We start from the raw sequence: 17,210 nt of genomic DNA, 5'->3' as shown, positions 1-17,210 counted from the left end.
AGTCCGCCTCCCCTCCCCCAGCCGCCGCGGTCCGATCCCTCCCTCCGGCCAGGTCCCCACCCCGCGCCGGTGGCGGCTGGGTCCCGTCCGCCGCGGCTCCGCGAATGACCCGTAGTAACCCCGTCCCGCCCCTGGCCGACCGCGCCGCGCTCCCCGGCCGGAATTCGATAGGCCCAGCCCCGCACGCGCCACCGCCCGCGGGCCAATGGGCGGCGGCCTCTCTGCATATGCAACGAGCGCCGGCCGGGGGAGCGCGTCCCGGGCGGTTCGGCTCAACAGACGCTGGTCTGCCGGCGCCGGGCTGCGTCGCTGCGGGTGTCTCCGCGGCCGGGGTTGGGACGAGGAGGCAGCGGCAGGGACAGCAGACGGTGGCCTTGTTGCAGCGCGGCCGCGGCGGCTGCGCCAGGGTCCCCAGGAGGCGGCACGGGGCGTGAATGCTCTGGGGGCGCAGCCAGGCCTGCGTGGGCCCGAGGCGGGAGGAACCCGGGCTCCGGCGTCGCGGTGAGTGCGGTGCCCGTTGTGGGAGCGGCGGGGGTCGGTCGGCGGCGCGGCGTCGGCGTGCGGCGGGGCTGGGCCCGAGGGCCGTCCCGGCTTGGGGGCCGGATGTGGCCGCGGAGCCAGGCCCCGGGCATGTGCGCGCCGGGGGTCGCGTGGCGGCCCGCTGCCGGAGGGGAAACACCCGGGCAGGGTGGGAGGCGCTGCCGTGGGGTCGGGGAAGCGGGTGACGTGGGGCCTGGGCCGAAGGGCCCACGTGAGCCGGGCGGCCGCGCATTCCGGGGGAGGAAGGGTGCCCCGGGTCCCTCCCGGCGCTTGTGGGGGCGGACGGGGTGGGGGGCTGGCATCTTTCTTTGGGTGGGCCTTGACGCGGTCCCTGCGAGGAAACTGAGCCCTGCGGTTCCGGGAACCCCTGCTGGAGGGACCGGCGGGGGTGTCTGTTGCTGCCGGCTGTGGGGAGAAATTGGGTGGGTGAGCAGGGTCGACCTTGCTATTTATTTGTTGGGGCCACGATCCGTGCTGGTGGGGCTAGGATTGACCGATGGTTGGGGTTGAGTGTTGCAGGTTTACTTACCCGTAAGTGCGTTTTCATACATCAGTAATAGAATGTGTAACGCTGAGGTAGTGCTCACTATCAGCAGTCCTGCGGGGGAGGGATTATCACGCCCGCTTCCTAGGTGAGCATCCTGAGACACAGACCTTTAACTGGTTTATCCAGTCTGGATTTAGAAAAGGTGCTCTAAGCTAATGTATATATGACCCCTCAAAAACAGAAAGGGTAGAACAACATCTTTAAAATTATATGGAGGCTAGAGGAAGAATAGGCCTTAAGAAAGCGATCACAGCTGAATACAGTGACAAATAGTTGACATTTATTGAGGCTTTATTACATGCCAGGCACCGTACTGAGTGCTGTATGCATGGTACCATCACACATTTAACAGCCCTCTAGGGTGATGCTTATTCCCATTTTACAGCGGGAGAAACTGCAGTTTGGACACATTAACTTGCCCCAGACCACAGCCAGTAAGAGAAGCTGGGATTCAGACAGGCCTGTCTAAAAACCCAGAGTTCTTGCATCTGACCACTATATTATGCTGCCTCTCCTTGGTGGTTGGCTGAATAGTTGCCACTGTGAATTTTTCTGGGGGGTGGGGTGGGTCAGGAGAGCTGTAGTTTGATGATCTTCATTCAGGATTATCACAGCCTTTTTTGTTTCCCCAGATTAGTCCTGGGAGCTGAAGGTTATTGCTGAGTTGCTCCAAAAGTGTATAAGGTTATTGAAGGGAAGAGGTGTTGAGAGATGGTAGTCATTTGCACAGACTTTATTCTTTGGTTTTCTGGCATCTTCTTCTGCAGTTCTTACCCTTAGGGATGACTAAGACTTCTGTAGTCACTGTGGCATGTTCTTGAGACTTTTCAAGCTATCTTTTACAAGAAGGGTCAAGGTGACAAGTCACCTGGTGTCTTTGGGTCTCCGTTACAGGATTTGTTAAATTTGGACAGGATTTAAAGCTGAAATATTCTTTGAGTCTTAAATGTCCTTCTTGAAGGAAAGAGGGAAGGAAAAAGGGTTGAAAGAAATGAAGGATGGATAAATTATGAGCGGAAAATCATACTGTGTCTGGTTGGGGGTGGGTGTCAGATCTTAAAGCCTCAGGATCTTTCTCATTGCTTATGTGCTTCCCTGCTCTCTGGTTCTGCTTAAATGACTTATTGCCATTCCTCATTCAGTTAATTGCTCAGCCAGAGCCTTTTAACTCATGTTATATTTTAGGAACCGTGTAAGGTGCTGGGAATATAGCATTGAGCAGAATTGATGTGATCCTTGCCCTCATGGAGGAAACAGATACGAAGGAAATCATACAGATAAATATATAATTACAAATTATGAGAAGTGCAGTGAAGGAAAAGTGTGTGAATGAAGAGTATAATGAAGATTGTGATTTAGATGGAAATTGGGGAGTTTTTTTGAATTGATCTGGTGAGGTTTTACAATCTTGCATTCTGAGTCTAATTAAATGTACCTTAATGCAAGAGTTTGAGAACTTTTGAACAATAATTCATTCTTTTCATTCCACGGTGTCTGATCCTACCCAGAATATCACTCTAGCTCACGTTACAAGACAGAAAAATGAGATAGGGAACTTTTTGAAGCAGTCATTCCACCTTACAGCCTAACTTCTGTAACACTTAAATTTTCCCCTCTCAACGTGAACATTTGGGAACCAAAAATCTTTATGTAAGCTTTGGACTTGATAGGATTTGGATGTTTTCAGGAAAGCCAGGCCAAAAAGGTGACAGGTTTTCCTAACTTGAGATAAGTAGCATCATAATTATCAAAGGTATCCAGGGTAGTTAGACTTAAAATTCTCACCTCTTAGGAGACAAAATGATTATGTGGTTTGAAGAAATACAAGCTGTTAAGTACATGAATATTTCAGTTGAATGTGTATTAAGCCAATACAAATAATTCATTGCAATACATTTACTGAATGCCATCTGCATGCAAAGCACTGCCAGGTGTACCATGTGGAATAAATAAAAAGGTGAATTTGACAAAGTCCCGGTTTTCAAGGAGATTTAAATTTAATGAATACTAATACTCAGATTTAAGTCGCACCCCTCCCCCCCACCTTTTCAAAATACTCTCATGTTAGCCCATTTGATCCTCTTAGGAGCCTTATATCACAAGCAGAGATACTGAGAAAAAGGAAATTTGGAGGTAAAATTACCAGAAATGGTGATTAATAGTTGGGAGAAGATGTCCAGTGATCACTAGTTTGCCATCTTGGAGCCGTCGGTATAGAGGTGATACAGACTCTTGGGCTTGGGTGAGATCGCCTGTGGAGAGACTAGAATGAGAACAGGTGGAGGCCTGGGATGAAGCTGGGTAGAGGGGGCTGAGCTTGGCCAAGGAGATGGGAGGAGTGGCCAGGGAACCTTGCTCAAGGGGGAGCCCCAGCTGGAGTGGTGTCCCTGCAGCCAGTGGGGGAGCTCCTGTGAGAGGGAAATTGAGTAATGTCCTATGGATTTAGCTACTCTGAGGTGATGGGTGTTCTTTTGCAGATGTTGTTGATGGGGTGGGAAGCAGAAGCAAGTAGAAGGTGAAGAAAATGGAGATAGCAAGAATAGGAAACTTTATAGGAGTCTTGATTTTTATCAGTTAAGTTTAAATGCTGGTGGGAAGGTGTTTGTTGAAAGGGAGAGGTTGAATATAGATTAGTAAAATGTTCGCTTAATTTTGCAAAGTTCTGAGAAGATGGAAGAGGGTGGGATCCAAGTGAGGCCTGTACCTTAGGAGGGACACCTCTTCTGTAGTAACCCAAGACAGGCCTGTTAACTGATCTGACACTAATCAGGACTTGATCCTGGAGCCCTGGCCGTTTTCAAAAAATTGCCAAGAACTGTTAAGTTCCAAAAAATTAGCTTAATTTTTGCTGACTGATAAGGTCTTTATAGAACCTCACTATAGAAGCATTGTGTGAAATTGATTTAGTATGTGATTTAGTTTTGATTTCATCCACCTTAATAGGGTATATCATCTGGCTTGTGATTATTGTTTCTCTCCTGAAAAAGGAGACATTATAAACATTAAATCTTGTGATTTCTTCTACATGCTATTTTTAGTTTCATAAGAAAGTTTTTAGACTACTTCTGTTTTCCTGACATTTTAAATGACTAAATTCTTTTTATTTAAGAGTTTAGCTTCTGGGGCAACTGGGCGGCTCAGTCAGTTAAGCGTCTGCCTTCTGCACAGGTCATAATTCCAGGGTCCTGGGATCAAGATCTGCATATGGCTCCCTGCTGGTTGGGGGGGGGGACTGCTGCTCCCTCACCCTCTGCCGTTCCCCCTGCTTGTGCGCCCTCTCTCTCTCTCTATCAAATAAATAAATAAATAAAATCTTTAAAAAAATAAAGTTTAGCTTCTGTCTTTACTGGAATATCTTTACTTACATACTTCTACTGTTTCCCACTCTGAGGGATAAAGAATTGGTGGATGATTCAGTGGGTTCAACTGATCTGCTAATTCTGAAATAGAACCGAAGATACCTAAATAACCTTTTGGATAAACCACCTCCAATTACAGGTTTCTACTTGCCTTTCTTGTATTTGTTATAAGATATATAGGGAGACTGCTTTATTCATTCATATATTTAATGCCTATCTTGCAAGACACTGGGAATTTGAAAATGATTGATAGTCTCTGTTCTCAGAGAGCTCTTCATGGTTCATGAAAGGAAGGAGTTGTATGGACATTATATGGTATGGACGTTATACAAAGAAGGTGTAAGGGCAGATGTATTGCAGTATGGTATAATCCTTACACAGGGGAGGAAGAGGGGGAGACTTCCGCAGTGGAGGGGATGGCCTGGTTTTCCAAGATGAATTGGGCTGACAGGGTGACACGGAGCCAGGAATAGAAAATTTTATCTTGAAGTTGGTCCAGGTGTGTATTTCTACAAATATGTACACATTGGAGATATTATAATACCAAAGAATATTAGAAAAATAAAAAGCTTATTTTGCTATCCTGAACATTGCCCAAGAGGTGAAAAGCTGTCCATTTTTCTGTATTGTCATGGTCAGCTTTTCTATCCCCTACTTGACTTAGAAAGTAACCACAATTACACTTTTCTGGTACAAAGCCTTGTTTTTCTTCTTCAAAACAATTGGTCTTTGGAATAAGGCTAAGAGCCAACACCCTTACAGTACTTCTCTGGTCAGGCGCTGTTCCTACTTTCTTCTCACTTCTATTTTTTATTTTTTTTTTAAGATTTTATTATTTATTTGACAGAGACATAGCAAGAGAGGGAACACAAGCAGGGGGAGTGAGAGGGAGAAGCAGGCTTCCCGCGGAGCACGGAGCCCGATTCGGGGCTCAGTCCCAGGCCCCTGGGATCATGACCTGAGCCGAAGGCAGACGCTTAACGACTGAGCCACCCAGGTGCCCCTTTCTTCTTACTTTTAACAGATGGGGATATAGATTTTTTTTTTTAAGATTTTATTTATTTATTTATTTGAGAGAGAATGAGAGAGAGAGAGAGAGAGCATGAGAGGGGGGAGGGTCAGAGGGAGAAGCAGACTCCCCGCTGAGCAGGGAGCCCGATGCGGGACTCGATCCCAGGACCCTGGGATCATGACCTGAGCCGAAGGTAGTTGCTTAACCAACTGAGCCACCCAGGCGCCCCTAGATTTTTTTTTTAATCATTCTTAACTTCGCAGATGAGGCATTTGAGGCACAGGGGATCTAACATGACTTGCCTTCGTGTGTGCTGGATCTCATCTCAGGTAGTTTGGTTCCAGAGTCCATGTTCTTAGCCTGGGCACTGCACCTCCTGTTGGGTGACGGGCTTGCAGTTCTTACCTCTGAACACAATTGTATCAGGAAAGGAGCTGTTATGACATTTAGGGACAATGTTTATCTTTTTTTTTTAAGATTTTATTTATTTATTTGTCAGAGAGAGAGCACAAGCAGAGGGAGTGGCAGGCAGAGGGAGAGGAAGAAGCAGGCTCCCCACTGAGCAGGGAGCCCGATGCTGGGCTCAACCCCAGGACCCTGGGATCATGACCTGAGCCGAAGGCAGACGCTCAACCATCTGAGCCACCCAGGCATCCCAATGTTTATCTGTTTTAATTACACATAGTTTACTGCCCCCCAAAAGCCCTCTTCTTACAGGGGGGACATAAGTAAAGAGTAACAACCTAAGTTGAGGGAGTTTGAGTTTTCTTGTACTTGAATGGGACTACTTAAGGATACATCCTCCTTTAACATTCCTTCAGAGATTATCATCATCGCCCTTTTAGAATTTTTTGGATTGGGAATATAAAGCAATTTGGGTTGCTATAATCTAATACCATTTTCTTCCTTTTCCTTCTGTTAAAAAGACATGCTTTCTGTATGTCTGAAAAGTATTTCATAATATTTAATCCAGTTAAACCCACTCCCTTCCCCCAAATTCTCCAGTTAACCACTAATCTGAATCTGGTGATCTGAATTTTATTATTTGTAGGCATTTCTCTACAGTTTTATTATCCCCAGGCAGTGTATAGTGTTGTTTTATGTGTTTTTAAACTTCAAATAGTATTGTATGATTGTGCAACATACTTTTTTTTCACTTGTTATCACTTAATCGTTGTGGTTTCATCAATTGAGTTTCATCAAAGTGGGTATGTACATGTCTGTTTAGCTCATTTATTTTTGCTGTGACATGGTATGACATTTTAGGACTAAGACCACATTTTATTTCCTCTTTGTTCGTAGACCCTTATGTTTCCTTTTTTTTTAATTATGAATATTAGCATAAGTATTCCTAAACACCATTCCTTGTCTAATTCCATTTTTGACACTGTAGTCCTCCCCATGCTCCTTTTTCTTTGTTCTGTACATTCCTAACTCAGGTTCCTCTAATCTTGTCATTATTTGACGTAAGGTATTTCTGTCTGTCATAGTTGTAGTACAAAACCACAGTGGGTGCTTTTCTTCTAAAGTTCTCTTTAGTAACTTTTCATTAACCTTGTTTGACTTTGTTTTTCTTTTTTTTGTTCTTAGGCAATTTTGCAGATACATACCTAGTATCATCTCATTTTAAATTCCATAAATGACGGTAGTGTCTGGATAATTCACATCTGTCCTTCCTCTTGGAAAATTTTTTCAATCTATTTTTGATTTAGCCAGTTCTGTATTTTAGTGTGTATTTATTAATTTTTCTCTAAAATGTGTCTGTTTCCATTGTAATTTGGTGAGTAAGAATATGGACTTGGAGTTAAGATTGCTTGGATTTGAGTCCTGGATTTACTTCTTGATAGCTGTGTGACCTTGGGCAGCTTGTTTAGCATCTCTGTGACTCAGTTTCTTCTATAAAATAGAGATCATAATGGAATCTACCTGTAGATTGTTAAAGGGTTTATATGAGGTTAGTGCCTGCCCTTAGTCAACGATCAGTAAATATTAACTATGCTAATTTTAGAGTATGCAATATATTCTAAGTCCACATTTTATTATTGCCTTCTTTTCTGAAGCAGCATTAATATCTTTACATATACAAATATACTTCAAAGAAATGTCTAATGTATTGTAAGGTCTTATTAATGGAGCTTGGGAAGAGATTGTAAATTGTAGAAAATTGAGGGACATTAACCAGTTCATTATATTTTAACATCAGTAATTTAGGATTTAGCTTGTGCTTTAATTTTCTGGAAGTGTTTAAAAAGCACATTGAAAGTAGGTTGACATGTGTACTTCTTATTGAAGTAACTTAAGAGTTTCCTCTTTTTTTTAAAGGTGATTTTATGAAATCACAGGGACAAAACCTGTGGGCAGAAAGAGGTGCTGCTGAGAGTACTTTTTTTTTTTTAGTTGTTGTTAAGACTTTATTTATTAATTGTCAGAAAGAGAGAGAGTGGCAGGCAGAGGGAGAAGCGGGCTCCTAGCTGAGCGAGGAGCCCTATGTGGGGCTGGATCCCAGGACCCTGGGATCATGACCTGCACCGAAGGCAGACGCTTAACCAACTGAGCCACCCAGGTGTCCCTCTTGTTTTAAATACCTTTTGTAATAGGATCTTAATAATGATTCAGATAGCATTTCTAAATACACTAATTATCCTATGTCATCAACTCTCTGCTGTTGAGTGGAAAAGGAATCATTGCCAACCATATTTATAAAACTTGCTGTGTAAATTTGAGATGGTTCCTTAACCTTTCTAACCCTTTCCTTTCAATTTCTTTAACATATTTTAATTCTCACCTCACGAAGTTATGAGCACTGAGGGAGACAACAGATGGTAGTTCAGGGTACATAGGTGACTTCCTGTGTTGGTTGCTTGCCTTATTTCTCTGCCTCCTTCTGTCTTCTCTTTTTCCAGTTTTCTTTGTTCTTCCTTTCTCTGTTCTTTAATTGAGAAATCTGCACATATTTAATGTATACAATTTAAGTTTATACATGCATACACCTGTGTAACCATCACCACAATCAAGGTAATTGACATGTTTATCACTTCCAAAAGTTTCCTTGTGCCTCTCTGTCCTTCAGAAGCAGTTTTTTTTTTTTTTTTTGGTAGGCAGTAACAAGGTATTCTGAATCCAGTGTGTGAGGGAACCCATCATATAATAAAAGTACATCATTTTTTTAAAAAGATTTTATTGGGTGGCTCAGTCGTTAAATGTCTGCCTTCAGCTCAGGTCATGATCCCAGTGTCCTGGGATCGGTCCCGCAGTCAGGCTCCCTGCTCAGTGGGAAGCCTGCTCCTCCCTCTCCCACTCCCCCTGCTTGTGTTCCCTCTTGCTGTGTCTCTGTCAAATAAATAAATAAAATCTTAAAAAAAAGATTTTATTTATTAGAGAGCGAGCAAGCAGGAGCAGGGGCAGAGGGAGAGGGAGAAGCAGACTCCCTGCTGAACAGGGAGCCCGATGCAGGGCTGACTCTGAGATCATGACCTGAGTTGAAGGCAGACGCTTAACCTACTGAGCCACCCAGGCACCCCAAAAGTGTACATCATTTAAGGGGAGTAGGAAATTCTAATTTCTTAAGGACAAGAATGTTCAGTCTATAGGAGGATACATACAAGATGTGGTTAGTGTTGAGTGAGCAATACAGAGGACAGAATGGTCATGTTTGGCCAGGGTAACCAGGGAAAGGTCAGCTGAGCGAAAGGAGACACGAGCTGGATTTGAAGAAAGAGCTGTGTTTGAGGAAGGTACACGGATGGGATGTCCAGGGCAGTTGGGGAAGAGCGGGCCTGGCAGATAAAATTGAGGCATCGACTGGTTTAGGGGGTTTAGGGAAGCTGTGAGGATAAATCACATCCCAGAGGGCAAGCAAAAAACAGGCATGGAGAACAGAAATAGTTAAGAACTTGTATAGACTCATTTATTTATTTTGAGTCCTTCAAATCAGAAGGTAGTTGTTGAATGCATGGATGGTTCTAGGAGTGGTGAGGGAGACTGAGCAGCCAGCAAGTGAAGAGAACCATGTGGGCTCTGAGTTGTTACTAGGAAGAGCATTTGGGGATCTGGTCCAAGTTGTTTCCAACCCTGTCACCATGACTGTTGGTTGGCACTGCCCGTGTCGTGCCTGGCAGTGTGGCATTCTCCACACCATTTAGCCTTTCTGGAGTTCGGTTTCCTTGTCTGTGAACCTTTCTTGCTCAGTAGTGTTATGATCTGCTTCTCCATCAGTGTTCTTTTTCTTTTACCTTTCTTTCCGCTTCTTTTTACTTGCCTCAGAATTTTTGTTATCTCTGCCATATTTCTCTTAGGTTTCTTTAAAACTTTATTAGTTAGCTTCATGCATTTCCCTTTGTTCATTTTACGTTTACTACTTAGAATTCACTGGGGTATTTGCATGGGTTTTATTAGATACTAACTACACTGCTGAAATAGATAGTTCTTAAACTTTTGAATATTATTTTAGTTCTAAATTGATCTTGTGGATATGTAACAGCTCAGTTTTCTGCATTGATGTTTCTGGGTTGTAAAATACTCGATATCATCTTGGCTAACATTATAAAAAGTTCTCCTTCAACCACAGAAGTTTCTTATTTTTATTCATTTTACTTTCATCAGGCTTGCAGTAATCCTCATTCTGGATCTTGACTTTGGATTTTTTACTGTAACACTAACACAACCAGAAATTCCTCTCTTCCCATTTGAGACTGACTTGATCCCTGGACTTGATCTCTGCTTTCTAAGTTGAAATACGGAGTTTACTTTAGTTCCATAGAAGATCAGAATGAACTACAATTAATCAATCTTAGAACTGTATATGGCATCATTTTAATGTAAACAGGATTCACATTAATTGAAATTATACCACGTGGTCATTACATACATTGGTCATTATTTTTTTTTTACATACCCATAGTGAATATTTTCCTAAGTCATTTTCCTTTTGTATTGTAACTTTCCATATTGCTAGTGTGAGAGTCTAAGAATTTGTATTCATCATTTACCCTGAAACTAAGCCTATCTTTTGTAGACTGATGCTTATTTCGATAGCATAGCACTCTTCTTAGAAATTCAGTGTTTAGTTTGTATGTCACTTCTCTGAGGCATAAAAGGAATACCTATTTATCCAGTAGCATCTTGAGGTGGAAGGATTGTGGGAGGTAGTAGCTGGCTGGGAGTGGGGTGTGAGGTCAGAGAGGGAGCTCATGGGACCCCAGGTGTAAGGAAGGAGTTTGGCATGGTAGAGAGGAATGACGAAAGGCTTGAGCTTTGTGACCACACTGTGGCTTGAATCCCCAAATCTAGTTCTACCTCATTTTAGTTTTGTGACCACAGCAAATTCCTTAACCTCTGAGCTTTAGTTTCTTTAGGATTGGGGTGAAATCTGCCTTGCGGGGTACTTGTGCTCCAGCTGTGTGTGTAGCCCATCTTTAGGGTGCAGGAAGGAAATGTTAGAAACTTTCTTTCTAAGAATTTCTACATTTTATGCATGATTCATAGTGTTCACAGTATGCTAGGACCGTAGTACATATATACAACATTAAAGGTACATGTGTTTGGAATGCCAGTAGTTTTTACCAAAAGGGGCTTGTTGTGATCCTTAAAGTTTAGAAACTGGGCTCCTAGATAAAAAGCTAGGCCCTACTTGGAGGCTTATTAGTTTGGGGGCAGGTTTAGAGATGAATTGAGTATGGGATGAGTTTGAAGAGCTTGGGTTAGTTGGCTCTGGATGGAAGGGTATTGGATTTAGAGAGCATGTCTCTGCAAGATCATTTGAAAAATGGGGGACATAGTAAAACTGGCATGTTAATGATTTGAGTTAGTTCGTAAAAGTCTTAAACTGTATATTTTTACACGATATCATGTGTTAGAAGATTATATGGTAGAAATTTGGATGGTATATAACCCAGAAACATGAGTCAGTATTAGGGAATTGCTCTTGATGCGTGGATAGTTTGCCTACAGATGACTGAGAGCTGACTGTATGTATGTTTAAGTTAATAGTGTTTGTTTATATTGTGTGATGTCGGCAGACAGGCATGTTAACTGTAGGTGATTAATTACAACTTTGGGTTTCTTGTTATTAATTTCAAATTGGCTTCATGAGATAATAAATGTGGTTTGTTATCTTGTTAGATACGTTTCTTTTGGGCTCCTTAAGGGATAGTAGCTGTGTTTAAGTATCCCTCTAAGAGAAAAGAGAGCTCTATGAGGACAAGTATATTTGTGTTTTATTTACTGATTACACCCAGGGCCCAGCATATAGAAGATACTCCTGTTTTGTTGAATGAATCAGTCTGCGTATCCCTGCACAGTAAAGAACACGAGATAGTGTTCATTAAATTGAGTTGAAATATTTGAACATAACACCAAAAAGTTTTGGAAGGCCAACAGCCTGATACAAAATGACCAGTATGTGCTTATTAGTGGGAACTCAGGAATTCTGAAAGAGTAGACTTAATGTTGATAAAATATGCATTTGAATAGCTAGCTGGTTGAATAATATGTACAGATACAATTTAGAAATTTCCTGATGAAGAAGATAAAAAAAAAAGTGTGATAGATTGTCTCAGGCCAAGCCGAGTTCTTTATCATAACTCCTTGTTGCCTCCCCCCCCCCGAAAAGGTATTTATTTGAGACAGCGAGAAGGAGAGAGAGTGTGCAAGTGCACAAGTGGGTGGGAGGGGCAGAGGGAGGGAGAAGCAGACTCCCTGACGTGGCGCTCAGTCCCAGACCTGAGCCAAAGGCAGACGCTGAACCGACTGAGCCACCCAGGTGCCCCTACTTGTTGCCTTCTTTTTTTTTTAAGATTTAATTATTTATTTGACAGAGCGCGAGAGCAGGAACACAAGCAGGGGGAGTGGGAGAGGGAGAAGCAGGCTTCCCGACGAGCAGGGAGCCTGATGCGGGGCTCGATCCCGGGACCCCGGGATCATCACCTGAGTTTAAGGCAGACGCTTAACGACTGAGCCACCCAGACGCCCTGCTTGTTGCCTTCTTAAAAGCCTTTGACACTTCTGACGATGTCCTCATCAACCTTCATTGTCTGCCTTTGGTTTCTGGGACACTGTTCTTGGTTTCTTTACCTTCCTAATTGGCTTTTGTAGTGTCTGTCCTTTTTTTTTTTTTTTTTTTTTGTCCTTATTCTTTTTGTAAGTGAATATACTGTATTTGAGGGATTCCATGGTTTTGACTCTAATAGGGTTAGGGTCAGTGATGACTCTAAAATCTACACCTATAGCTCTGTTGGGAGCCCCAGTCCTGTATTCTGACAATATCTTGAATCTCTCTTCTGTCCATTCCCACAGACTTAGTATCACCCCGTCCCCTATGCACTCTCCTGTGTGTCTGCACTTCTCTTATATTCCTCATCTATTGCAAGTCACCCAACTTTCTAGAAATGTTGATACTCAGTTTTCAAAGATTAATCTTCACCTCTCCCCGTATTCTATTGGTTTTATCTTAGAAAAGTCTCTGTGGTTGGTCCTGCTTTTTCTCTAACTACTGCCCTCTACTCTGGACTTACTCATCCTTCACTTGAGCTATTTTAATAACTACATACCTGGAGTCCTTTCTGGTTTCTTTTCTGTGGTAACCCAAGTAATCATTATGAAAAAACAAATTTGGTCAGTTGCTTTGCTTAAAATGCGGTCTCATTCTGTCTGCTACATGTTTCTATTTTTCATTTTCACTTCTAACTTCCCTCCTATTTTCCTGTGCTGCATCTGCCAAGCTACTTGAGTTTCCTCATTCTGTGCTTGTTCATGCCTCTGTGTTAGACAGGAATGGAGTGTTGGCACAGAGGGATTGATTCAGCTCTGTCTGTGCCACTGAGGAAGACCTCCCATAGAAGCTTCAACTGAATCTTGAAGGACAAGTTTACGTTGGCAGTCTTTTTATCTTCTTTGAATTCTCTCAGAATTTTTTAATTCAATGCCAGTTCTAAGTTCTGGAGAATATTATTGAATCAATACGTCCATATTTTTGAGACAGGCCTCTTAGGTCATAGGCTCTGGGCCTCTGTGGATGTCACGTTTGCCATAGTCCACCAGGGTAGAGATGGGAGCCAAGTGGCATCACAGAGTTTCTTTCTTTCTTTTTTTTTTTTTTTAAGATTTTATTTATTTATTTGACAGAGGGAGACACAGCGAGAGAGGGAACACAAGCAGGGGGAGTGGGAGAGGGAGAAGCAGGCTTCCCACTGAGCAGGGAGCCCAATGCTGGGCTCTATCCTAGGAGCCTGAGATCATGACCTGAGCCGAAGGCAGATGCTTAATGACTGAGCCACTCAGGCGCCCCCATCACAGAGTTTCGACAGAACCAGTGATTCTCTCTCCAAAAGTTGCAGGCCAGGCAACATGGGCTGTGCAGGCTACCATAATAGCACTGGAGATTAATCAGAAAAAAGACTTAGGAACAGATTGTTTTTGGGACATGGCAACTGTGGAAGAGAGGGTATTGCCAGGCTGATTGTTTGCTTCATGGATCTCCTCATCTTTCTAGGACTTAAATCATCCAGTTGTTGGCTCAGTTCTGACTTTTCTTTAATGCTGCTTAATTTATTGAATAATCTTTTAACCACTAAACTGAAATGCCACTATGGTCAAATATAAAAATACCATGACTGTTAGTTGTTAGTTTTGACATCTAATAGGGCAAGCATGCACTAAGTATTCTTGTTTTCAAGTTTTATTAGCTTTTTTTTTTTTTTTTTTTGGTCAGTCAACATTTATGGAGCACCTCTATTAGCAAATCTTAAAATGTTTTCCTCTAGATAAACTTTGGAACTAATATCAAGTCATCGCACAAAACAAACAAGTAATAAGATCCTACAAGGATTTTGATTGGATTGTATTTGGTTTGTAGGTTAATTTTGGCAGAATTATAATCTTTCCTACCCAGGAACTAGTTTGTTTTTTAATTTAGTGTCTGTCAGTAGCATTTTATACATATGTACATACATATACATGTTATTTTTATTTCTTTTTTTAAAAGATTCTATTTTTAAGTAATCTCTACACCCATAAGTGGGGCTCAAATCACAACCCAGAGATAAGAGTTGCATGTTCTGACTGAGCCAGCCAGGTGTCCCTACATACGTATGTTTAAATAAGATGTTGTGTATATGAAGTATTTTAAAGTTGCTTTTACTCTTGTGACTAAGATCTTCTCTCTTTTAGGGCACCTGGGTGGCTCAGTCGTTAAGTGTCTGCCTTTGGCTCAGGTCATGATCCTGGGATCCTGGGATCGAGACCCGCATCAGGTTCCCTGCTCCACGGGAAGCCTGCTTCTCCCTCTCCCACTCCCCCTGCTTGTGTTCCTGCTCTCACTCTCTGTCAAATAAATAAATAAAATCTTTTAAAAAGAAAAACAGATCTTCTCTCTTTTCATTTTTTTAGAGGGGGAAGGGCGGAGGCAGAGGGAGAGGGAGAGAGAGAATCCAAAGCAGGCTCCATACCCAGCACAGGGCGCAAAGCTCCATCTCCCAACCCCAAGATCATAACCTGAGCTGAAATCAAGGGTTGGACACCCAACCGACTGAGCCACCCACACACCCCATTTTCTTTTTATGTAAACTACCCCGAACATGGGGCTTGAACTCATGACCCCAAGACCAGGAGTTGCATGCTGTATGGACAGAGCCAGCCAGGCACGCTTCTTTTCATTTTTTAACTAGTTACTACAAGTATATAGAGAAACTGTCAATTTTTATTATTTACCTGGTACCCAGATAACTTAGTGAATTCTGTCTCTGGTTGGATAGCTTTCAAATGATTCTTCTGGATGTTCTTGTCAGAAGGGCAGTCATACGCAAACAACGAAGATTCCATTTCTCCTCTCCTTTTCCAGTATTCATGCTCACTTCTTTTTCTCATTATTGCGTTGGCTGAACTGCAGTGCTGTCTAAAAGAAATGCAATGAGAGCCACAAATATGAGCCGTATATGTAACTTTAAACTTCTAGTAGGCATATTAAATAAAGTAAAAAAAACCACCCCGGTAACTTGAATATATTTTATTTAATCCAGCATACAGTAGGTACCCCCTTATCTGCAGTTTCTCTGTTCCTAGTTTCAGTTACCCTCAAGTCAACCCTGGCCTGGAAACAAATGTTCTTCTTTTTCTGAGCTTTCCTCAGAAGGTCAGCAGGAGCCTAAGGCTGGTCCACAACGTTCACCACCTTCACCTCCTTCACCTCCTTCACCTCTCTTCATCTCATTCCCTAGGCATTTTATCATCTATCACAAGGGTGAGTACAGTAAGATAAAATGTTTTAAGAGACTATATTCACATACCTTAATAAAGTTTTTAATTTTAATTCCAGTATAGTTAACCTAACTTTTATTACAGTATATTGTTAAAATTGTTCTATTTTATTATTATTGCTGTTTAAAAACAAAGTTCAACCAAGTAAATTTGAAGACCTACTAGATTTTATTAAATGATTCATGACTTGGGTAGCATCCCATCAGCAAGTAGGGGGGAGCTCCAAGGAGTTGTAGAAAATGGAAGAGGGTGGGGTGAGAAAGTTATTAAAAAAGAAAAGGATTGAGGGGGCGCCTGGGTGGCTCAGTCGTTAAGCGTCTGCCTTCCGCTCGGGTCATGATCCCAGGGTCGTGGGATCGAGCCCTCCCTTGGGCTCCCTGCTCCTCGGGAAGCCTGCTTCTCCCTCTCCCACTCCCCCTGCTTGTGTTCCCTCTCTCGTTGTCTCTCTCTGTCAAATAAATAAAATCTTAAAAAAAAAAAAAAAGGATGTTTCGTTCAAGATCATCTTCCTTTATGGGGATGGCAGGGGGTTTTATGCAAATTAAATCATCTTCCTTTTGGGGGTGTGTGGAGAAGGCCCCTGTGACATATTACCTCATTGATGCTGATCAGAAAATTCCTGACCCCATTAAAACTACATTTCTTAGGGAGGTTGAAACTGCAAGAAGATTAGGTATAAAGTCCACATGGTGATTTGGCTTAAGTGATGCCATTTCGGACCTGTATTTTTCTTTTTAACATTGTTAATCTCTTACTGTGCCTAATTTACAAATAAAACTTTATCATAGGTATGTATGTATGTATAGGAGAAAACATAGTGTCTGCAGGTTTCAGTAGTATGTGTGGTTTCAGGCATCCATTGGGGGTCTTGGAATGTATCCCCCTGCCCCGGGGATAAAGGGGGGGAACTACTTGTATCCAAAATATTATTTCAACATACAATCAGTATAAAAATTATTAGATGTTTTACATTTTTTCTCTACTAAGGCCTTGTAATATGAAGTTCCTTTTAAAGTTGATTATTGATATTTCCTTTCTTTTTTTTAATACATATACTGACATGATCACACCTTTCCCTCCCATTTAAACTGCTAATATAGAGAATGATGACAGAATCCTGGGGTATAATACAAAAATATGTTTGGTCTTTGTCCCCACTACTGGCACCTCCGGAGCTCCTGAAGACCCTTGGAATTTCCTGAGTGATAAGAGTCTTTTGTTATTCATAAAAACTCCCTTTGAACACCTCTGAGTTTATGCTAATGAAGCAGCTTAGGTTGGGGTTCTCTAGATAGCCTCAGGATGGGGCTGGTCACCAGAAAGACCCAATGATTAGAGAGTTTAAACTTACAGACCCACCCATCGACCTCCTATGAGGTGTGAGGGAGCTGGAGATAACAAACTCTTGAACGATGAACAAGCTTCCATGTTGGTGACCTGGGCCAGGTGCTGGGAAGGTGGCACACCTGGGGAGGGTTTGGAAGTTCTGCGGTGTCGCCTC

General features: G+C 42.5%; 1 protein-coding gene across 5 annotated transcripts in view; it reads left to right on the top strand.

Annotated features, from left to right (window-relative positions):
* The first annotated feature begins 266 nt into the window (after positions 1–266).
* The window catches only part of ACSL3 (acyl-CoA synthetase long chain family member 3), a 73,722-nt gene continuing 56,778 nt past the window's right edge, over positions 267–17,210 (top strand). For 3 of the 5 annotated variants that reach the window (XM_028105102.2, XM_028105097.2, XM_088021539.1), the window contains exon 1: positions 267–501. The gene's annotated coding sequence lies outside the window, so the exon portion shown is untranslated. Of the gene's footprint in view, positions 502–15,514; positions 15,693–17,210 lie in introns of all 5 variants that reach the window. The other 2 variants (XM_028105099.2, XM_088021540.1) reach the window with 1 other exon arrangement.

The sequence above is a fragment of the Eumetopias jubatus genome, unplaced genomic scaffold, assembly GCF_037043125.1.
Source record: "Eumetopias jubatus isolate StellerSeaLion01/CBP00866 unplaced genomic scaffold, mEumJub1_p1.0 scaffold_3, whole genome shotgun sequence".
NCBI lineage: Eukaryota > Metazoa > Chordata > Mammalia > Carnivora > Otariidae > Eumetopias > Eumetopias jubatus.
The sequence above is the reverse complement of the archived record's forward strand: the minus strand, read 5'-3'. Positions and strand labels throughout refer to the sequence as shown.